Here is a 216-nt window from a genome sequence, read left to right on the forward strand (position 1 = left end):
CCGCGGGCGGCGGGCGGCGGGTGGCGCGGGCTGTCAGTGTTCACTCCTGAGCCTCTAATGGAATCAGTTTGCAGTAGTAACAATAATAGTCACAACCACCATTCATTCTTTCATTCATTCGTGCCTTCTCCTTGCTTCTTGACCCTCTGTTGGAATACATTTGTCATGGTAACAACAATAACAGTCACAATCACCACTCATTCATGCCCTATTTTT

Source organism: Chrysochloris asiatica, unplaced genomic scaffold, assembly GCF_000296735.1.
Source record: "Chrysochloris asiatica unplaced genomic scaffold, ChrAsi1.0 scaffold00142, whole genome shotgun sequence".
Lineage (NCBI taxonomy): Eukaryota > Metazoa > Chordata > Mammalia > Afrosoricida > Chrysochloridae > Chrysochloris > Chrysochloris asiatica.